This window comes from Geotrypetes seraphini, chromosome 10 (assembly GCF_902459505.1).
Source record: "Geotrypetes seraphini chromosome 10, aGeoSer1.1, whole genome shotgun sequence".
In the NCBI taxonomy this organism is placed as follows: Eukaryota; Metazoa; Chordata; class Amphibia; order Gymnophiona; family Dermophiidae; genus Geotrypetes; species Geotrypetes seraphini.
The window spans coordinates 52523676-52536952 of record NC_047093.1 but is presented as its reverse complement, the minus strand read 5'-3'; positions in this window follow the sequence as shown (position 1 = coordinate 52536952).

Sequence of the window (13277 nt, the reverse complement as noted above, 5' to 3'; positions counted from 1 at the left end):
ATTCTCTTTCATTTGAAAGGAAATTCTGCAATGAGAGGGAATAGGATGAAGTTAAGTGGTGATGGGCTCAGGAGTAATCAAAGGAAATACTTTTTTACTGAAAGAGTGGTAGATGTGTGGAATAGTCTCCTGGTAGAGGTGGTGGAGACAAAGACTGTGTCTGAATTCATGAGAGTATGGGGCAGGCAAGTGGGATCTCTTAGGGAGAGGAGGAGATAGTGGATGCTGCAGATGGGCAGATTGGATGGGCCATTTGATCTTTATCTGACATCATGCTTCTATGTTTCAGAAAAAAAGGCTTTATGAGGCACAGTATGATTCCTACATGGCAAGAGGGCTCAATGAGGCAAAGATAGATCTATGCCTGGCTAGCAAAGGAAGACAGGGAGACCCCTGAAAGGTAAAGGGCCTCTGCAGGGCAAAGTGACCACAGAAAAAAAGCCCTATGAGGCACAGCATGATTCCTACATGGCAAGGGGGCTCGATGAGGCAAAGATAGATTTATGCCTGCCTAGCATGGCCTACTTAACTGCATAACTCACTCATATCACAAAAACAAGCTTTAGGATTTCTACATGAAAACAAATCAGGCTTCTATTGGGAATTCTGAGGGTCTCAAAGACCCCGTCTACCCCATCTGCATACTGTTTTTATGAAAGCATTGATTAAAATAAACCAGGGAGACATTACATCTCCTTCCAAGGTCAGAGTTCAGTAACACAGCTGGGATCTGCCTTCCAGTGACTCTTCAAGTCCTTGGCAGCTTCTACTAATAGCGGAGTATGCCCAGAGCTCTGAAGGGGGTGGAGGGAAAGCTGGGCAAAAGTCCTTCTGAAGCTTGATATGACTCTGGGGTAAGAAGGTGGAAACAAATCAATGGGGGCATGCTGTGACCTATGACCCCCTGGCCGCTCAAACATGTTTTAATGTGTGACAGTAAATCTGTATTGTGATCATTTGGAAACAGAGGAGGAAGGAGAGGGCCAGGGACATGGTGGATGGAGAGATAGGGTCTGGTAACATAAAACAGCAGCACATGGACAGGAGGCAGTGGGATTTACTTCCCAAATTCTGCTACAGAAGAGATAGCATGTAACACAGAGCCATGTACAGAAGCATAGGAGCAATTCAGGAAATGTATTCAGCAAGGTGAAAGCCCAGGTTTTGTAATTGCAATTAACCTGGAAAGTGGCAGCATAGCATCTTTGGCAACTTTTGAGATATTAAGTTAGGTAACTGAATGAAACGAACTGGCACCTAGGAGGAGGGCAGACACTCAAGCAACACTAGCAACACCTCTCCAGTTTGCCTTAGGGGAGAGCAAAGAGTGACCTCAAAGCATACAGGTATTGTTTATTTCACAATGGTAATACACATACACACCATCCATGGACAAATTCCACATCAGCACTTATCACGCCTGCTTCAAGTCACAACAAGCCCTGGCTAACTGCTCATTTGGCCCTGGGGTTTTGAGGGACACTTGAAGGAGGAACAGTGCATACCTCTCAGGAGTTTAAAACCACCTCCAAATACCATATTCGCTTCTTAATTGACTCCCCTTGCATGAATAGTAGCAAAAAACCTAATGACTCAAGTGATGCTGCTCATTTTTGAAATGTCCTTTGTAAAATAGCTTCTGGTGTGTGCTGCCAAATGCACATTTTTACATATCTTATAAAAGATTTTGGGGTTAATTTTCAAAAAAAATGCATATGTCTAAAAAATGGCATAAACTGGTACTTGGATGTCACGGAGGAGACTGTGGCAAGTCACTTAATCCCCCACTGCTCCAGGTACATTAGATAAATTGTGAGCCCACTGGGACAGATAGAGGAAATGCTTGAAGTACCTGTATGTAATCCGCTTTGAGTGTGGCTGTAAAATTACAGAAAAGCAGCACACAAGTCCCAATCCTACCTCCCCCCCCCCCCCCCGAAAAGACTTGGGGGAGGCATTGTTTGCCCTGGAACGGTAGCATGGAAAGTTGCTACTCCTTGGGTTTTGGCCAGGTACTAGGGACCTGGATTGGCCACCCTGAGAACAGGCTACTGGGCTTGGTGGACTATTGGTCTGACCTAGTAAGGCTATTCTTATGTTCTTATGGACGTCTTGCTAGACTTCCTAGCTGCTGTGCATCCAAAAATCAAGGGCGGGCTTTGGGCATTCTTAGACTAAGACATCTTGAGGTGATAATCAAACCTTTCCCAAGAAATCCAGGATGGAAGTTAGATGTCTGGAGCTATACCTGTTATGGTGAGATGTACTTCTAGCACCCTTTATGTGAAATTCACAGCGGTGCCCTCTAAGGTGCCCCACTGCTCTGTTGGCATGTCTGTGTGGCCATCCCATTACGATGCTGGCCCCTCCCATGTCCAAATAGTCTGGATTTAGACGTTTTGAACTTGAGACATTTTTGTGGTCGAAAATGGCCAAAAAAAATAGGCATCCTGACAGTTAAGACGTCCAAATAGGCGATTTTCAGGGGGGGAAATAGATGGATGCCTAGCAGTTTTAAAAATGGATGTTTTTGGCATCCAAATTTTGGACGTACTTCTCAGAATGTCAAAAGTTTGGTTTAGACACACTATCGAAAATGTCCCTCTTTGTGTACATCCAGCCTTTTAGGAAAATATTCAGGGCCACTTTTACTAAGCAGCATAAGAGCATTTTACTGTGGGCTGGTGAGGTGAATGTTCTGATGCTCATTGAATTCCTATTAATGTTGGAGCATTTACCACGCCTATGGTAAAATGCTCTTACGCTGCTTAGTAAAATCCAGCATACGGATTTTTTGAATGCATAGATCAAAAATGTATTTTTCATCCTAGACATTCTACATTTAAAAGAATTGTCTCTCTCTATCTCACCCAGGAAGGGGTCTGTCTAGTTTGCCCAGTGCTGTGGATAAGACTGGTGACTATGGAGGCTTGGCACACACACACATACACTTTATGTCACAGTGGCACATTTTTAATCCAGTCAATTTCCCTGGAGGCTTTAAGATATTCCTGCTCTCATCTTCCAGAATTTCCCTTAAGTAGTATTTGATGTTGGGTAATCCTAGTGATTTCTTTTTGGTTGCTGAAAGCTTAATTCTGCTTTGATACTAGTCATTACATCATTGTGTCTCCAGTGGGTCAGATCACAGGTTATTAACTCCTCTTATTGTATAGGCTCTCAGTATCAACTAAGGGACCAAAACAGATCTGAGCTCAACTCCTGACTCAGACCCTTTTTTAAACTTTAGCCAAAAGGCTGATGGCTCTCGAGTCTCTCGTCCTTATCCATATACCTACTCCATTTTAGTCTTCAACTTGTGGTTTATAAAACATAGTCCTGAGACCCTGTGGGTACTAATCCCAGCCCTTCCTCTCATGCAGTGTGAACCTGAAATCAGATTATCTTTTTAATTGGCTGATAATAACATTTTAATATTTGCTCCTTTTCACTATGTGGTCCTGTCTGATCGCCTTTATTTATAGTATGGCTTGAGATATTATTTTCTGAATATTGTTCTTTGGCATTTACAAACTGAGCAGTGTTTTAAGTTGCCCCTGCTATGCTCCCAAGATGTTCATACAGGAAGGCAAGGAACAAAAGAAGCCTAGGGGGGACAGCAGGCCTGACCCAAAAGGTCAGTAGGTATGACTGGACCCTGTACCTTTCACAGAGAGGAATCAGAGTCTTAGTAAAATCTCAGCTCACATTACTAAGAGTCAGTCAGTTACCTGTCTCCTCCCCCCCCCCCCCTAAGCCTGCAAATGCTTACCTTTGGTGTTACACCCCATAGCAGGGCTGGGAACGAAGCACTAGGTCACTGACCACCATTATTGAGTGACCAGATGGACATCCCTCTTGGCTCCTGCAGGATCTGTATAGGCCTCTTGTCCTTTCCAGCAGTATGGCTTTCACTGCATGTGGCCCCAGGCTATCTTTTGTAATGTGTCTGTGTGTGAGCCCTGAAGGACCGCCACCTCTCTGACACCGTGTCCTGGAATCAGACATAATGCATCCTTTGAAAGTATGCTGGGCTAGGCCTGGGAAGCTACCCAGAAACAGCCATAAGCCCATATTTGTTAAATACTGAGACAAAGCCACCTTGTTAAAGAAATCTACAAAGCAAAGCATCTCAGTATCTGCATGAGACCATTCTGAGCTTTCCGACCTACTGTGATTGCTTTCTGTTTTATAGAAACTAAACAAAAGAAACTTTATTGATAAAATATAATTTTACAAAAGCAATCATTAACATAGCATTTGATACTTTGCACTAAATGGTGGTTATAATGTTACCAGCTGTTACTGTTCAGAATGATAGTACCAGATCTGTATATATCTGGAAGATTGTAAAAAGCATATATTGCTCTGTTTTACATGATTGTTCCATATATGACACTACTGTCTGCCTCATGTATGAATAATGACTGCACTGCGTACAATTGCTCAGTTTCATTTATGACTGTCCTCTGTTCTGTGTTTTGCCATTTCCAGGAAAATTGCTTGTCTGTATTCAGCATAAAGCTTTGCAACAGCCTTCGGTTCTGACCCAAAGGAAATGAGAAATGTGTCTTATACCTTCCATCCCTATTCAAGTTTCTTACCTGTAATCAGGGCATTTTTTTGGTGGTACTCAGGGGTAGAGTACCAGCACCTGTTCCATTGCTTGATAAAAATGACCCAATGTTCCCAAAGTATTAATAAAAGAGCTCAAGTTCTGCACACTTAGCGCTGCCTTTTCATGGATTCTGTGGCTGGTTGCAGGGGGCCTGGCTTCTGTGGGGTTGGTCCTTCAGGGCCAGATTCTCTAAAATCACCGGTAAAATCCGACGAGCTGCTGTCATGGCCCTAAATGTAACGATTTTAAAAAAGACGAGTTATTCTCGAAGAACCGCGCATACAATGAGGTTCACAGAGGATTGCCAAATTTATATCAGACACTGCTGATAGCAATCAGCACACGCACAGAATAGTCTATGGAAAGAGGCATAAATGTGCGTAAGTACCGGGAAAAAGCTACACCATAGGCACGCATATCGTGGGCGTGCCTTATTGGAGTGCAATATACAAGAATGCACATCATAGGTGCGGCTGTTGTGTCAATCATAGGCGTGTCAGTGCTATTGGATGGAGGGGAAGAGGAGGGGAGGTGCAAGCGTTGTCTTTCAACGAGCGCGCATAAGACATAGGTTTGTTCAAGTCCCTTTGCAATTCTTCGGAGCTTGAACTAAAGAAGACTGCAAAGAATTGCAAAGGGACTTGAACAAACTAGGGGAATGGCAAATGAAGTTCAATGTTAAGAAATGTAAAGTATTACATGTGGGAAACAGAAACCCGAGGTATAACTATATGATGGGAGGGATGTTATTGAATGAGAGTACCCAAGAAAGGGACTTGGGGGTAATGGTGGACATGACAATGAAGCCAGCGGCACAGTGCGCAGCGGCCGCTAAGAAGGCAAATAGAATGTTAGGCATAATCAAGAAGGATATTACAACCAGAACGAAAGAAGTTATCCTGCCGTTGTATCAGGCGATGGTGCGTCCGCATCTGGAGTACTGCGTCCAATATTGGTCGCCGTACCTTAAGAAGGATATGGCGATACTCGAGAGAGTTCAAAGGAGAGCAACACGTCTGATAAAAGGTTTGGAAAACCTTTCATACACTGAGAGATTGGAAAAACTGGGACTCTTTTCCCTTGAGAAGAGGAGACTTAGAGGGGATATGATAGAGACTTACAAGATCATGAAGGGCATAGAGAGAGTAGAGAGAGACAGATTCTTCAAACTTTTGAATAATAAAAGAACAAGAGGGGATTCGGAAAAGTTGAAAGGGGACAGATTCAAAACAAATACTAGGAAGTTTTTCTTTACCCAACGTGTGGTGGACACCTGGAATGCGCTTCCAGAGGGCATAATAGGGCAGAGTACAGTACTGGGGTTCAAGAAAGGATTGGACAATTTCCTGCTGGAAAAGGGGATAGAGGATTACTGCACAGGTCCTGGACCTGTTGGGCCACCGCGTGAGCGGACTGCTGGGCACGATGGACCTCAGGTCTGACCCAGCAGAGGCATTGCTTATGTTCTTATGAAATGCTTTTAGCACACGTGCCCAAGATGCATGCTTTTGAGATTTTTCCCCCCCTGAAACTACACTTCTCCCTCCATATTTACGGTGGATACGAGCTGCCAATAGGCGCGAATATGGAAAAATTGCGAATAACTTTTTTATGTGATTTGTGGATTTGGGAAAGCGCCATCGTTTTTATTATTGAAACCGCAAATAACTTTTCAACTGTTATTTGCGGTTTTTGAATTAAGCTGCCACTATTACTACTATTGAAATAAGCTGCCACTGTTACTACCAGCGATTTCAGGGCAAGCAAGCAGCGATTTCAGGGCAGCTAACCAGCGATTTCATGCATGCTGGGAAGAAGCCTTTCTCTCTACGGATGCTGGGAAGCAACATTTTTCTCAGTGCACATTGGGAAACATGGAAGCAGCGAATTTGTGGGAGAAAGCATGGAAGCAGCGATTTTCAGAGTTACACTACAGTAATGATAAGTGATAAACATAGTAACATAGTAACATAGTAGATGACGGCAGATAAAGACCCGAATGGTCCATCCAGTCTGCCCAACCTGATTCAATTTAAATTTTTAAATGTTTTCTTCTTAGCTATTTCTGGGCAAGAATCCAAAGCTTTACCCTGTACTATGCTTGGGTTCCAACTGCCGAAATCTCTGTTAAGACTTACTCTAGCCCATCTACACCCTCCTAGCCATTGAAGTCCTCCCCAGCCCATTCTCCACCAAACAGCCATATACAGACACAGACCGTGCAAGTCTGCCCAGTACTGGCCTTAATTCAATATTTAATATTATTTTCTGATACTAAATCCTCTGTGTTCATCCCACGCTTCTTTGAACTCAGTCACAGTTTTACTCTCCACCACCTCTCTCGGGAGCACATTCCAGGTATCCACTACCCTCTCCGTAAAGTAGAATTTCCTAACATTGCCCCTGAATCTACCACCCCTCAACCTCAAATTATGTCCTCTGGTTTTACCATTTTCTTTCTCTGGAAAAGATTTTGTTCTACGTTAATACCCTTCAAGTATTTGAACGTCTGAATCATATCTCCCCTGTTTCTCCTTTCCTCTAGAGTCTAGGGTATACATATTCAGGACTTCCAGTCTCTCCTCATACGTCTTCTGGCACAAGCCTCCTATCATTTTCGTCACCCTCCTCTGGTCCGCCTCAAGTCTTCTTACGTCCTTCGCCAGATACGGTCTCCAAAACTGAACACAATACTCCAAGTGGGGCCTTACCAATGACCTGTACAGGGGCATCAACACCTTCTTCCTTCTACTGACTACACCTCTCTTTATACAGCCCAGCATCCTTCTGGCAGCAGCCACTGCCTTGTCACACTGTTTTTTCGCCTTTAGATCTTCGGACACTTCACCCCAAAGTCCCTCTCCCTGTCTGTGCATATCAGCTTCTCTCCTCCCAGCATATATGGTTCCTTCCTATTATTAATCCCCAAATGCATTACTCTGCATTTCTTTGCATTGAATTTTAGTTGCCAGGCATTAGACCATTCCTCTAACTTTTGCAGATCCTTTTTTATATTTTCCATTCCCTCTTCGGTGTCTACTCTGTTACAAATCTTGGTATCATCTGCAAAAAGGCACACTTTTCCTTCTAACCTTTCAGCAATGTCACTCACAAACATATTGAACAGGACTGGCCCCAGCACCGAGCCCTGAGGGACTCCACTACTCACCTTTCCTTCCTTTGAGCGACTTCCATTAACCACCACCCTCTGGCGTCTGTCCGATAGCCAGTTTCTGACCCAGTTCACCACTTTGGGATCTAACTTCAGCCCTTCAAGTTTGTTCAACAGCCTCCTATGAGGAACTGTATCAAAGGCTTTGCTGAAATCCAAGTAAATTACATCTAGCATATGTCCTCGATCCAGCTCTCTGGTCACCCAATCAAAAAATTCAATCAGGTTTGTTTGGCACGATTTACCTTTTGTAAAGCCATGTTGCCTCGGATCCTGTAACCCATTAGATTCAAGGAAGTACATTATCCTTTCTTTCAGCAACACTTCCATTATTTTTCCAACAACTGAAGTGAGGCTCACCGGCCTGTAGTTTCCTGCTTCATCCCTGTGACCACTTTTATGAATAGGGACCACATCCGCTCTCCTCCAATCCCCAGGAATCACTCCCGTCTCCAGAGATTTGTTGAACAAGTCTTTAATAGGACTCGCCAGAACCTCTCTGAGCTCCCTTAGTATCCTGGGTTGGATCCCGTCTGGTCCCATCGCTTTGTCCACCTTCAGATTTTCAAGTTGCTCATAAACACATTCTTCCGTGAACGACGCAGAATCTACTCCATTTTCTTGTGTAACTTTGCCAGACAATCTCGGTCCTTCTCCAGGATTTTCTTCTGTGACCACAGAACAGAAATATTTGTTTAACACATTTGCTTTCTCCTCATCACTCTCCAAATATTGGTTCCCAGCATCTTTTAGCCTAGCAATTCCATTTTTCATATTCCTCCTTTCACTAATATATCAGAAAAAATTTTTGTCTCCTTTTTTTACATTTTTAGCCATTTCGCCAGACGTATCTCTCTCTTTTTATTGGTACTGTACAGTAAAAGTAAAAAACTTTAGTGATGATGTTTTTTGGGAGGTGGAGTCAGTGGCCATAAAAATTGCGACTAAGCGAAACTGTAGATACGGAAACCGCAAATACGGCGGGAGAAGTGTATTATACAACTATAATTTATGTGAATGGTGCATATATATATATATATATATATATATATATATATATATATATATATATATATATATATATATATATATATAGTTTAACTTTTATCATGAGCAACAGCCAGAAGCACACCCCTGAGATGTGCTTTTCACAGTACAGGCACATCCGGACCAGCTGGTAATTTTTGGTCATTGAAAGCTGGCACTGTGCTTGAAGAATCACCCGGAGTATTCTTTTAAATATTAATGAGTCCATTTTACTACCATTTTAATATTTATGACCTCGTTGTAATACCTTTGCGTGGCAGAGTTGGAGGCTGCTAGGAAGCACAGAAAAGAGCACAGTGAGTGTTCAGATGATCGTGAGGAAAAATACTGCCACACTACACCAGTTGGAGCTGGTTTAGCAACCATCCTTAAAGGCACGGTAAGGGTTGAGAATCCAGCTCTCAGGGATCACCCCACTCCTGAAGAACGGCTTCGGATTTGAGTATTGGCAATGGCGTAGCAGGTGTGAGAGGCACCTGAAGGGGTGGTCCCCTGCCCCGCCCTATTCTCCACCCCCACTCCTTCCCTGCCCCCCACTGCTGCATGCGCTCACCCCTTCCCTACCCCATACCTCTTTTGACTTCTCCGGCGTGAGCAGCATCACTAACTTGCAGCCTGCGTTGGGTCAGCGCTCCCTCTGAAGTCACTTCCTACGCGCAGGACTTGGAAACGATGTCAGAGGGGGAGCCAACACTGGCGCAATCTGCAGGTTGGAGTTGCTGCTCGCTCCAGCATAAAGATAGAGATAAGGTGTGGGGGTGGGGGAGGAAGTGAAGGCCCGCGTGCAGGAGGCAGGAGCGGGGGTTTGAGAGGTTCTGGCACCCTCACCAAGCCAGTGCCCGGAGCTGACTGCCTCCCCTTACTACTCCACTGAGTTTTGACACTTTTTTTTTTTTTGCTAGAAACAGTGCATTGCATATACTTATGCATATGCAAAATGGCTGAATTCTTCTTGCACAAGAGGTGACTGGATCTAAGGCCATAAATATGACACAGAAACACTGTACCTGACCTTACAGCCCACTTGCCTTCCTTCCCCATCATTCAAAATACACAATTTTGACCCTTGTATTAATGCTTTTCCCATATAATTAAAAGCAGACCTTATGTGCCAATGCGGAATGAAGTACCAATTAAAAGCTGAGCCTGGACTAGTCTATTTTCTACTCTTTCCTCTGTTTCTTGCTATTTTTTCCTGGTCCAGGCTCTCCATGAGGGAGGGAGCTGGCAGACACCTGCAGTGATCTGGTACAGCTGGGGAAGATTAGCCTTTTCCACAAGAAAGGACCCATTACTTTGTTCCATAGACCATCACTTCCGCTAGGAAAGACCTGAAGATGAGATATCGATTGAGCTGACCCCCAGTAAGCCTGAGGAGCCTACAGATAAAGCCACCAAGAGAACAGCCCTAACAGTAGTACCACAGCCCAAATGTCCAGCCTGACAATTGGTCTTGTAGCCCCTAGAGATTAGGGCCAGCATCACCCCAAGACCAACTTAAACACACTGATTCAGTCCTTATTTTACCTCACAAGATGCATGTAAATGTAGAAGATCAGGACTCTAACTTCAGGTGTGGAATGGAGCAAAATCTGAACAGAACAACATTCTTTTGATCTGGGTGCATTGCACTGATTTTGCCAGAAATTGCACAAATGTGAGGTTTTATAGAAACCTAGAGACAGACGGGAAATTGGATGAGGTTCAGGGTAGAGAATGACCCAAGGACAAATTTATCCCCATCCCTGCGGGAATTCATTTTCCTATTCCATCCTGGAGAGTTCTTTTTCTGTCCCTGCTCCATTCCTGCAAGCTCTGTCTGCACAAGCCTCAAACATTTTAAAATCATATGTGTTCAAGGCTTATGCAGTTAAAGTAGAGCTTAGAGGAATGGGGCAAGGACAGGGACAGCGACAAAACTTGCGGGGAAATTGAGTTCCTGTGGGGATAGGGAAAAATTTGTCCCCGTTTAATTCTCTAGTTCAGGGCTGTTTCCTGTTATAGCAGGGATTCTTAATCCAGTACTCAGGATATATCCAGCTGGACTTGTTTCAAGTTATCTACATGAGATTGATTTGCAGACAATGGAAGTAATGCATGCAGATTGGTTGCATGCATATTCATTATGGATATCCTGAAAACCTAACTGGCTAGATGCCACATGAGGACTGGGTTGAGAACTCCTGTGCTTAGTACTAGAATCCAGGGCCGTGTTTTCCAATTGATCATGGCGTACCCCCATGCCAGTCAGGTTTTCAGGATATCCACAATGAATATGCATGATACTAATTTGCATACGGTGCCTCCATAATATGCATATTCATTGTGGATATCCTGAAAACCTGACTAGTAAGGGGGTACCTCTGGACTGACTTGGGAAATATTGGCCCAGAGGATCTTTGGCTTTCCCTTCTCTTCCTTGTTATAGGTGTGATGGAAGGATATTAGGTACCCCAGGTGAACTTTCAGCCTTATGTGCACCCCCTCCCCCATGCAGCTGCCTATTTATTTAGTTATTGGCTTTTATATGCCATTTTTTCCTGATAAACAATATCATCAAAAATGATTCACGTGTTCTAATGTGATTTGCATTTACATTGTAAGTAGAATACACTTCTCCCTCCGTATCCGCAGTTTCCGTATCTGCGGATTTGCTTATTCACGATTTTTTGGCTGCTGACTCCGCCCCCCCAAATTACTTCATGATTAAAGTTCCTACCCAGGAACAGCGCATCATCTCCTCCGCCAACCCAGCGCATCATCTCCTCCGCCAGCCACTCTCGCCTCTCACAACACAGGAAACGCAAGTGCCAAGTGCTTTGAAAATGGACACGTCCTTCACGCAGGCCCCACCCCACCCCCTTTCATGGTGACACAGAGCGGAACCAGAGCCTGCATGAAGCCCAGCCAGCGAGATCGAGAGAGAGCTGCTCACATACTCGGTATCCGGCGCACTCTCAGATACTTTCAGCTCTAGTTATTCGCGGTTTCAGTAGCAAAAATGCTGGCTGTTGCAAAAAACAGCAAACAACATATACAAAGTTGTTTGCGGTTTTTTATATTCGCGGACATGGTCCACCCATATCCCCCACAAATACGGAGGGAGAAGTGTACTATATTTGCATTTACATTGTAAGTAGGATACTATGCCATAGTATGTACTCTTATTTGGATATGTTTACTGCTGTAAATGTCTTTGCATGAGGGCATGTCCTGAGTGCCCATTACAGCTGCCTGATTCCCAATTCAAATCAATTCACTGATTCATTTCATTTAAATTGATTCGATCTGGAAAAAAAAATTAGCCTCACTGATTCAGTGCAGGCACAGCGTCATCATAGTCTGGGAACTTCTCCACAGCGGCAACCTTACCCCATGCTGTTCTTGCTGGCATTGGGCCTTCCTCTTTACTGGGTCCAACTTTGGCAGAAACAGAAAGTAGGTAGGGCCCGGCCGAGAGCAAGGCTCGAAGCTGGCAAGAGCAGCGAGTTTTGAAGGCTGTGCTGCTGACAATGTATATGTGTGTGTGTGTGTGTGTGTGTGGGGGGGTGGGGGTGACAAATAAAGTAAGCAAGTGAGGGAGGGGGAAGGGAATAGAGGGAGTTATCAAACCTCAGGGGGGCATTAATGGAGGATGCTGAATGGGGGGGGGGAAGGGGAAGGGGAAGGGAAAAAGCCTTACTGCAGAGCAGGCAGGGAAGGAGATGGCCTGGAGACAAGAGAGAGATTAGATAAGGCAGTGGGGAAGAGTGGGAGAGGCTGAAGTCAAGGAAGGAGTAAAAGAGAGATGCTGGGACAGGAGAGATGGAAAAGCAGAGGGGAGATAGACATGAGAGAAGAGTGGGAAAGATGCTAAATCCACAATTGGAGAGAAAAAAAAAAGAGAGATGTTCTGGAATGAGGGGTGTAGGAGAAGAAAGGGAAGAGGGGGAAAAGCTGGACAGAAGGAGAGGCAGGGCCACAGGGGGAAGGATGGGGACACAGCAGATGGAAGGGGCAGAGAGAGGACAGATGCTGAATGGAAAGAAGAGAGTGAAGAGGATTAAAGCAGAAACAACAAAAGGTAGAAAAAATATATTTTTTGGTTACTTTATTGTAACTGTATTGATAAATGATTTTAAATAGAAATAAAATTAGTCCAATAAAAGATTACTTTAATACATTTTTTTTACTAACCAGGACAAAATACTGTAACAGCAATATACTGTACTGACCTGAAGAATGAGGTTTTAGCCTCTAAAAGCTAATTTAAAAATGAATTAGTCCAATAAAATGGTATTTTCTTATTTTTGTTTTATTTCTATTTGTTAATTTGTAAAGTGGTGATTGTTATTTGTCAGGGTTTTTTTTTCAAATTTACATCTGCTATCTTTATATTTTGCACAGTATTAGGGAACATGTGTTTCTGTTTCTGTGGTGTTGCATTGTATGCAGAGCCTG